The sequence below is a fragment of the Cebus imitator genome, unplaced genomic scaffold (assembly GCF_001604975.1).
Source record: "Cebus imitator isolate Cc_AM_T3 unplaced genomic scaffold, Cebus_imitator-1.0 Scaffold81, whole genome shotgun sequence".
Taxonomy (NCBI): Eukaryota; Metazoa; Chordata; class Mammalia; order Primates; family Cebidae; genus Cebus; species Cebus imitator.
This window is the reverse complement of record NW_016107396.1, coordinates 6,056,054-6,065,954: the sequence shown is the minus strand read 5'-3', so window position 1 is coordinate 6,065,954 and position 9,901 is coordinate 6,056,054. Positions and strand designations below refer to the sequence as shown.

The 9,901-nt window shown below is 36.0% G+C and overlaps 1 long non-coding RNA gene across 1 annotated transcript in view; it reads left to right on the top strand.

The window, feature by feature from the left end:
• The first annotated feature begins 5,683 nt into the window (after nt 1-5,683).
• The window catches only part of LOC119472002, a 21,011-nt gene continuing 16,793 nt past the window's right edge, over nt 5,684-9,901 (top strand). The window contains exon 1 of the long non-coding RNA XR_005201105.1: nt 5,684-5,835. This is a non-coding gene — a long non-coding RNA (uncharacterized LOC119472002). The remainder of the gene's footprint in view (nt 5,836-9,901) is intronic.

The window sequence follows — 9,901 nt, the reverse complement described above, 5'->3', positions numbered from 1 at the left end:
AAAAAAAAAAAAAAAAAAAAAAGTCATTTTTGTATTGTTACTTTCAAGATTTTCTATTAATTTTTCAACATTATTACTATGATATGCTTGGGTATTACTTGTATTTATCCTACATGGAGTTTGTTGAGCTTTTCATTGTGTGACTAATGTGTGTGTATATGTTTCTTTAAAATCAAATTTCAGCCATTACTTCTTTGAGTATATTTTTCTGCTTTCTCTCATCTCCTTTTGATTATGTCATTATGCATATATTTATGCATTGAATGATGTCCCACACAATTTTTGTGGCTGTGTTCATTTGTTTTTCCAGGGTAACTGTTTTATTCATATCTGGGTGGCTCAGGGGCTTGAGAAAGCAAGAGAAACCAGAGAAGGAGAGAGAAAGAAATAGCTAACTCTCCCCCTGAGTGAGAGAATCCAGAAAGATGGAATCCAGGAGAGGAAAGCAGCTTCCACGCTCAGTGGAAGGGAATAGAGAGAGATGGAGTTTAGGAGGGGAAGACAGGCTTCCACAAGAGAGTATGGAAGGGGACTCCAGAGGGAAAATCCAGGAGAGAGAAAGATGGCTTCCGTGAAGGGAGTGTTCGTGGAAGGGGACCCAAACATGGAGTCCAGCTCTGTTCATTTTTTAAAATTCTTTTTTTCTACTTTTCTTAGATGGAATAATCCCTATTAAAATATCTTCAAATTCTCTTTTCTGCCTCTTCAGACTTACTGTTGAGCCCCCCTAGTCAGTTTTATTTTAGCTATTGTATTTGTCAACACAGAGCTTGGATTTGGGAGGGAAGCAGTTGGTCCAGTCTCAATTACACAGATTCTCACTCTTCTTACTATGATTTAGTAGATTTTTTTGAATAACTATTTCTTCACTTGCTGTATATCTTCATGACACTTTCCAGAAGCTTTAAATGATTATTACAGAATAATTTTTACCAGTTATGTTTGTTTTCTGTGGAGAGGTTTGCAGAGCTCCTGATACCTTCATTCCAGAAGTAGTATTGCTTAGAGGTCTATTGACAGAAATAATAATAATTATATGCTGGTCATATTTATTGAGTATTCATTATGTTCCAGTGGGTGTACTGATATTTTTGCATAATTTTCTCCATAGATCTTCATTTTCCTTGTATATATATTTTCAGTTTATTATTTATTGTTTGCATTCACTCACTAGATTATAACCTTACAAAACCAGACATTTTGGCTACTTTATTTGTCCCGAGTTTCCCTAAATTGTTACGGCAAATCTTAGTATGTGCTGAATAAATATTATTTAAATAAAATAATAAAAAATTAAATACATCATTAAATGAAGCTAAAGATATCATTAAATGAAGGGTCTGTCATTACTTCAGTTTTTTAAAGGAGAATGTTGACACTTATGGAAGTTAAATCACATGTCCCCATTCACAGAACTAGTAAATTAAGAGCCTAACATTCAAACATAATGATATGGTTTGGCTGTGTCCCCACTCAGATTTCATCTTGAATTCCCATGTGTTGTGGGAGGGACCCATGAATCATGAGGGGTAGTCTTTGAATCATGAGGGGTGGTCTTTCTTGTGCTGTTATGACAGTGAACAAGACTCATAAGACCTGATGGTTTTAAAAAGGGAAATTTCCCTGCATAAGCTCTCTTCTCTTGTCTGCCATCATGTGAGGCATGCCTTTCACCTTCCACCACAATTGTCAGGCCTCCCCAGCCATGTGGAACTGTCAGTCCAACAAACCTCATTCTTTTGTAAATTGACCAGTCTCAGCTATGTCTTTATCAACAACATGAAAACAGACTATTACAGTAAATTTGTACTAGTAGAGTGGGGTGTTGCTGAAAAGACACCTGAAAATGTGGAAGCAAATTTGGAACTGGATAACAGGCAGAGGTTGGAACAGTTTGGAGGGCTCAGAAGAAGACAGGAAACTGTGGGAAAGTTTGGAACTCCCTAGAAACTTGTTGAATGGTTTAACCAACATGCTGATAATGATATGGACAATGAAATCCAGGCTGAGGTGGTCTCAGATGGAAATGAGGAACTTGTTTAGAACTGGAGCAAAGATGTCTCTTCTTATGTTTTAGCAAAGAGACTGGAGGCATTTTGCCCATGCTCTAGAGATTTCCAGAACTTTGAACTTGAGAGAGATTATTTAGGGCATCTGGCAGAAGAAATTTCTAAGCAGCAAAGCATTCAAGAGGTGACTTGGTGCTGTTAAAGGCCTTCAGTTTTATAAGGGAAGCAGAGCACAGAAGTTTGGAAACTTTGCATCCTGACAATGTGATAGAAAATTCTATTTTATGCGGAGAAATTAAAGCTTGCTGCACAAATTTGCATAAGTAATGAGAAGCCAAATGTTAATGCCCAAGACAATGGGGAAAATATCTCCAGAGCATATCAGAGGTCTTCACAGCAGCCCCTCCCATCACAGGCCCAGAGGCCTAGGAGGAAAAAGTTTTGTGGATGGGGTCCAGGTTCCCTGTGCTGTGAGCAGCCTAGGGACTTGGTACCCTGTGTCCCAGATGCTCCAGTCGTGGCTGAAAGGGGCCAACATAGAGCTTTTGCCATGGCTTCAGAGGGTGCAAGCCTCAAGACTTCACAGTTTCCATATGGTGTTGAGCCTGCCAGTGCACAGAAGTCAAGAATTGGAATTTGGGAACCTTCGCCTACATTTCAGAGGGTGTATGGAAATGCCTGAATGCCCAGGCAGAATTTTGTGGCAGGAGAACAGGGCTCTAATGGAGAACCTCTGCCAGGGCAGTGCAGAAGGAAAATGTGGGGTTGGAGCCCTCACACAGAGTCCCTACTGGGGCACTGCCTACTGGAACTATGAGAAGAAGGCCACCGTCTTCCAGACCCCAGAATGGTAGATTGAATGACAGTTTGCACTGTGGACCTAGAAAAGCCATACACACTCAATGCCAGCCCATGAAAGCAGCTGGGAGGGAGGCTATATTCTTCAAGGCCATAGGGGTGGAGCTACCTAAAATCATGGGAGCCTACCTCTTGCATCAGTGTGACCTGAATATGAGATATGGAGTCAAAGGAGATCATCTTGGAGATTTAAGATTTGAGTGCTCTTCTGGATTTCAGACTTTCATGGGGCCTGTAACCCCTTTGTTCTGGCCAATTTCTCACCTTTGAAATGGCTGTATTTACTTCATGCCTGTACCCCCATTGTCTCTAGGAAGTAACTAACTTGCTTTTGATTTTACAGGCTCATGGGCAGAAGGGACTTGCTTTGTCTCAGATGAGACTTTGGACCACAGACTTTTGAGTTAATGCTGAAATAAGTTAAGACTTGGGGGAATGTTGGGAAGGCATAATTGGTTTTGAAATGTGAGGACATGAGATTTGGGAGGGGCCATGGGAAGAATGATATGGTTTGTCTGTGTCCCCATCCAAATTTCATCTTAAATTTCCTCATGTTGTGGAATGGACCCAGTGGGAGGTAATCGAATAATGGGGGTGGGTTTTTAACCGTGCTATTCTTGTGACAGTGAATAAGTCTCATGAGATCTGTTGGCTTCATAAGGCAGAGTTACCCGCACAAGCTCTCTCTTTGCCTACTGCCATCCATGTAAGATGTGACTTATTCCTCCTTGTCTTCCTCCATGATTATGAGGCCTCCCCAGCCACTTGGAACTATAAATAAATTAAACCTCTTTCTTTTGTAAATTGTCCAGTCTTAAGAATCTCTATCAATGGTATAAAAATGGACTAATACACTTGGTAATATAGAAACGTGTCAGATCCATTTTGCTTAAGCGTCATTATCCATACCTAAAATATTTTTAAATCCTATATGTCTATTAAGGACATGTATCCAGAATATATAAATAACTTTTAAAATTCAATAATATAGGTAACTCAAATGGGCAAAGAATCTGAACAGACACTTCTCCAAAGAAAATATACAAATGGCTAGAAGCACATGAAAAATGGTCAACATTTTTAGCTCTCAGGAAAATACAAATAAAACTTTGAGATGCCACTTTATACCCAATAGGATAGCTTTAATCAAAAAGACAGATAATAACAAGTGTTGTAAAGGATGTGGAGAAAGTAAAATTATTATACACTGCCAGTGAGAGTGTAAAATGGTGCATATATTTTGTGCAGTAGTCTGGCATTCTCTGAAAATGTTAAACATAGAGTTATTTTACGACCAGACAGTTCACTTTTAGGATAAAACCAAGAAACATGATAATATATGCTCACACAAACACTTTAACATAAATTCTCATAGCAGCATTATTCATAATAATAAAAAAGTGGAAACAATACTCCATTAATCAGCTGATGAATGAATAAAATGTGGTATATCCATAATAATAAAAAAGTGGAAACTTAATAGTCCATTAATCAGCTGATGAATGAATAAATAAAATGTGATATATCTAAAATATTTGTTATATTTTTCTGCAAAAAGCAAAACTATGAAGACAATAATAAGACTGGTGGTTATCAGGATTTTGGGAGAGGAAGGGGTAAATGTAACATAGGTAATTTTTAGGGAAGTGAAATTATTCTTTATGATACTTATGGTGCATACATGTTGTTGTACATTTGTCAAAACCCACAGGATTTACAACTCTAAGAGTGAATCCTAATGTAAACTTTTAAAAAGAACAATAAACTCCAGATAAAGTTACGGCAACTCCATCATCATTCTTGCTGTTTATAGCTCTAAAAATAATTATATCAACTCTGGGGTTAATAGTTTACACAAAGGTCAAGATAATCCAATTAATAACCACCAGCATGTGCCTTGGCAAAGAATTACAAATATCAATGTAGATCATGTCCTTCTTATGAGGTGCTAACTCAGGATGAGAAGGACCATATTTTTGGTGCAGGAGATTCTAAGTTATAACTGTCCTCCAACACTGAGATTACAATGTTCAATGTACTTTCATCTCTACCAAACATTTCTTTTTTCATAGTCAGAAAGCATAAAGTTTTGATGTCTAGGGAAATAATAACTTTGACAGAGAAAATGCAAAAATTACATATGATAAACAATTATTCACTCAATTCAACTTATTCAGTGCCTATTATATATTTCTCCAAGAATGTAAGTGGTGAGTATAAAAAACAAGGTTCTTGTCTTTATGGTGTTTACATTCTAGTAGGGGAAATTGATGATAAATAAATAAATGAAACAAGAAAAATATCAGGTAGAGTATTAGTATTCTACTGCTGCTATAATTTGCACAAACCAATGACTTAAAACAACACAAATTTATTACTTTACAGTTCTGGAGACCAGAAGTTCGACATTGGTTTCACTGGGCTGAAATCAACGTGTTAGATGGACTGTGATTCCTCTGGAGGATCTAGGAGACAATCAATTTCCTTGCCTTCTCTGCCTTCTAGACACTTCCTCTATTCTTTGGCTTGTGGTCTCTTTGTTTATCTTCAAATTGTAGCACTTGAACTTCTGCTCCCATCTTTGGCTTGTGATCTCTTTGTTTGTTTATCTTCAAAGTGTAACACTCCAATTTCTGCCCTCATTATCATATGTTTTCTCCATGCCACTGATTCTCCTGCTTTTCTCTTACAAGAATTCTAATGATTACATTGAGTCAACCTGGAAAATCCAAGATTATTTCTCCATTTCCAGATCTTTAACCCAGTCACACACAAAGTCTCTTTTCACATGTAAGGTAACATATTCACAGGTCTGGGAATGAAGATGTGAACATCTTTGGAGGACCAGGATTCTGCCTAGCACAAGTAGTTATAAATGAAGTGCAGAAAACTAATACTGATGACACCATAAAGAACAGCTGACTGCCATTGTGGTCATGAAGAGTCTCCTTGAACAGGAATATTTAAGGTGAGATCCACATGATAAAATGGAGCCAAACCTGGGAAGATCAGGAAGTGCAGGCAGAAGAAAGAGAAATAAATTTGCTTTGTCAGGAAAATAAAGAGGGCCAATGTGGCTGGGTATCAGATAGCTTAAGAGCTAAGTGGTACAAGTAGGAATGGGAGAGGTAGATTGGAGCCAGATTATGTAGGATTTACTGAACTATGGTAAGAAAACAGATAAGTATCTTTGCATCAAGTATCTTCTTTAATCATATTTCAAAAGAAAAATGGTAGTCATTGAAAAAGAAACTTTACAAAATTAGGGTTAAAATGATATGTTAGGTAACCTGATGCGGCATAGCAACTGGAAATTGAAGTTGGTGTTGGTACAGATTGAGACAGGTAAGCTTAATTTGTCTTGGCAAAGAAATGGTATGTCTCCCCAAGTTTATTTAGTAGGGGAGTTTAGAATCTAGACCAAATTTTCTGCAAATACTCACTGGTGGGTCAGTTAAGGAGGCAGAAATTGACTTTAGAAATGAACACCTGGTAATCTATGTCCTCAAAAGGAAGCAGCTTTGAAGAGAAGTTCTTTTGTGAGGCTAAATGGGGACTATGGTTATTTCTACTGAAGGAAAGAATTTCTCATCAAGTGGGTCCTACAAAGGGAAAGATGCTTAAGTGAAAATTGCATTAAAGTAGGGGCACATCACTATGGTTGAAGGCCAGGTTTAATTTCTAAGGTCTCCTGCCATTCTAAAATGTCAGCTTCCTCTTTTTTTTTTTTTTTTTTAAGGAAAATGGGAAAATAATTTAGGAACTTATCAGATTCTTTCAGTTAGTTGGAAGGCTTCTGTGTGGGGATTAAATATGGGCAAGAATTGAGAAGGTGATCATTCTTTGTTTAATAAACATTTGATAAATATTTGCTTTAAAGATAATTAGAAAGATAAGTGGAAGCTACTTTCCGGTACCAACGGATTGGGAAGACATATATTGTCTTAACTCCCTGTTATTCCTGTATTGTATAAAATTTGTCCTCTTAAAATCCATGTCATACTGTCAATCCATGTCAGAGTTACACTGTCCTCTACTCTTCAACACTGTCATATATTGATGATTTACAGATTTCATTAAAGCTTTTAGTATATAGCTTAGAGTCTTCCTTTTTAACTCATATTATTCCATTTTTTTGCCTGTCATTACTGTCTATGTAGATGACAACATCCTTCATATAAACCATAAAGACCTTTATCTTTCTTCTAACTGAGCCACTATTACCTCTGGGTATATTATGAAATGTGTTGCTACAGGAAACTGTTTCATTATGTAAACTCTAATGTGTCACTCTGATTACCACTTTTATTTTTCCTATTGTTTTCTTTACTTATTCCCTCCACATCCATTCTCCAACTTTATTAAGTCCTTTTTTTCTGCTAATTTTCCCAATTAAATATAACTTATTCTATACACTTTCTTTTCTATTTTTTTTTAAACCATGTAAACTAGATTGGATTTGCATTAGTTTCTTGTCAAATTACTTCCATTTCTTTCCCTAGCCTTTCTGCTATAATTGCCTGGCAAAACATCAGTCTTGGGTAAATCTGTCTATTAAGTTGGCATCTCTAAAGATTGTAGCTGAATGAATGTAATAGATAAGTCAAATACAATGGCTTACCCAAATAAAATGTTTATTGTTTAATAAGAGTAGTTCCACTACGTCATTAATGTTTTCAGCTTCTTTCTGGTCCACTATTCTTTTCATTTGGCTTTAATCATCCTGGTTATCTAGTGAGTACTTTCAAGGCCATGAGCAATTTGCCATGTCCAACCTCACATACAAAGAGCAGTCAGGAAAAAATAAAGGAAGTAACCAGAAGAAAAGTGACAGTACCTGTATTTAGAAAGCAAATCTGCTTCAGAAGTGTCTCAGTAGACTTTTGCTGAGAACCAGTGTTAGCTATAAGGACTGTGTGTGTGTGTGTGTGTGTGTGTGTGTGTGTGTGCGCGCACGTGTGTGTGTGTGTGTGTATGCAAATATATATTTGCTCACAAGGAAAAAGATGAGAATAAATAAACATTGAGGTGGCCACTACCAGCATTTGCCAAAGCATCATTACAAATTTTCCATGTTAACCCCACAAGTAATCCTATATTAACCTAGTTATATACCTGTTTTTGTTAGTCTGCTAGGGTTGCCATAAATAGTACAGTATATTGGGGAGTTTAACATACCAAAATTAATTTTCTCATAGTTCTGGAGACTGGAAATCTAAGATAAAGGTGCTGGAAGGTTTGGTTTCCCCTGCGGCCTTTCACCTTGGCTTTCCCATGACCACTTTTTCTTCTTCATCCACACAGGGCCTTTTCATTATCTGTGTGCACCGCTGGTGTTTATTCCTCTTCTTATAAGGACCCAAACGTATTAAATTAGGACCCCACCCTTCTGATGAGAGGACTTTTTATGGACACAATTCAGTCTATCACAGTCTTTCATTACCTGCAAAAGGTACTTGAAACCTTCATCACTCTTTACCATTCAGCTACACACTGCTTCATCCCTCATGCAAAAAGAAATTGATCTACCTTCACTCTAACTCACAGAGAAAGTAGGTACTATTATATAAGACTTCTTTAACCTTATCCCTTTTCCTCTTTACCTGAAAACTTGCCTTTAACTGCTTTCACACATCCATTGTTTCCTCCCCTTTAAAGTTAGGTACTTAACAATAGGAGTTGAATAATTTCAGAATTAAAACACGGCTGTAGAATGAACAGGGCCTTCTGAGGTAATAAAGCTAGAACAAGGTCAAATAACCATAATGCATTGTTTTCCCAAGATTCTAGGAGAATCTTTTCAGCAGATAATAGGAACTTTAGCTTTTTTCCCTGATAAGGAAAGTGTTTCGTCACCATTTTCAAGATAATGATAACATATCACCTGTTTTCGTCTTGCATAAATCTTTCTTTTGGATTGTATTAGATGTATGATTGCCCATCCATACTTGAATGACATCACAATGACATCTAGTGGCTGTAGAAATTTTTTTTTTAATCTCCGAGAAGTACATATTCAAGTATAGAAAGATCTTTCTAAGCTGGAAATAAGAAAGGAGAATGAACCATTATAAGTTCGTTATTCTCTTTCAAATCTATGTTGCTTTTGAACCTGATTCTTTGCCTCTCTCTTCTACATTTGTTCTATTCTAAACAGAAGCAAAAAAAAAATGCAGAAAAAATTGACACTTAATTGAAATTGACATACTGATGTCCAGTGTGACACTTCAGGGACTTTTTTGAGTCTGCAGAAATGAGATGTTTGAAACAAAAGTGTTGCCAAATATTTAATAGTAGTTTGTAGTTAAGAAGCTAAGGTCCACATCCATATGATTTAGACAATTTTAACAAGAAAACCACGTCAAAGTTACCTTTTGTGCCTTTGTTTTACATAGACAATGAACAACAGGAAAATGCTGGCAATGGTGAAAGAAGTTATCTGTGGTGGATGCTGGCCGTGGTGTGTAGCATGAGGTTTTTTGGGGTGGGACAGGGAATATAGCATTTTCCAATTAAGAAAACATGGGAAGCATTCACAGAACACTGTTATTGGTAAAAGGCAAAATGTATTTGGGGTATTTTAAAAATCGCCCTGGAGAAATAGGTATTTTAATATTTTATAATACATAACTAAATACATTTAGATTTTACATATACCTCTGTGTGTATATGTATATAACTAATACATTAATATATATAAACAAATATATATATTAATAAATATATAAATATAAATGTATTTTAAATATAAATATAAATGTATTTTAAATATAAATACATATAAGTACATATAATTTCTAATATAATATAAATTATTATAATGTATATAACAAATACATTTAGATTTTAACTTTAAATATCTAATACATTTAGATTTTATAGAAGAAAATTAGATAACTAAAATTAAATAATACATTTAGATTTTATTTTATTTTCCATTTATTTATTTTATTGCATTTTAGGTTTTGGGGTACATGTGAAGAACATGCAAGATTGTTGCATAGGTACACACGTGGCAGTGTGATTTGCTGCCT